This window comes from Macaca mulatta, chromosome 1, assembly GCF_049350105.2.
Source record: "Macaca mulatta isolate MMU2019108-1 chromosome 1, T2T-MMU8v2.0, whole genome shotgun sequence".
NCBI classification, from domain to species: domain Eukaryota; kingdom Metazoa; phylum Chordata; class Mammalia; order Primates; family Cercopithecidae; genus Macaca; species Macaca mulatta.
The window spans coordinates 76394571-76395301 of NC_133406.1; positions in this window are offsets into that span (position 1 = coordinate 76394571).

The following is a 731-nucleotide window of genomic DNA, read 5'->3' on the forward strand; positions in this document are numbered from 1 at the left end:
CTTTGGGGGTGATTTGTTGTGCTACAATAGATAACTAATGTGACCATATAACAATAGGAATAATAACCAACAAATCAGGTCCCTTTTCTTCATCAGAAAGACTTCATGGTATTGCTCAGGTCTAAACTTGGGTATGGTGATTCCAATGGAGTGACTTCCTCCTTCTGACTCAGCATCTAACTTCTGATGCTACATTGTCCATTGACTGGCAATCTTGCTGCTTATTCCATGTTGCCTTCATTAATTGCCACTACTGATACATAGTACATGAGTCTCAAGAGCAGCTGTTCAGAAGACAAAGGTCCCTGATAGAAGCAGATGTTCTGTTCATCTTTGTTGCTGCTTATATTAAACCACTGCAACAGATTTGTTGCCTTGATTCTGATTGTAGATTTTTTACACAAATTATATCCATTTTTAAGTGGCAACAACCACTCCTAGAATACATACACAGCATGATCAAACCCTTATCATTTACACCTCAGTCCTGAGTCACTTCTTCCATCAACCCGATTCCTTACCTTTTTGGCCTTTTTTTCTTGCCACTGGGTCCTTGTCTTGTCTCTGCTTCCCTAATTCTGGTTTTCTATTCTTCAGTAAATGTCTTACTCCATTTCACTTGGTTCTGGGATCTTTCTTTCCTAGTGCTATCTCTAATGTAGAGAACTGGCCATATATTCCTTGACACTGTCAGTCAGACTCAGAGAAAGTCCAGCTCTGTTGTTTGTTCT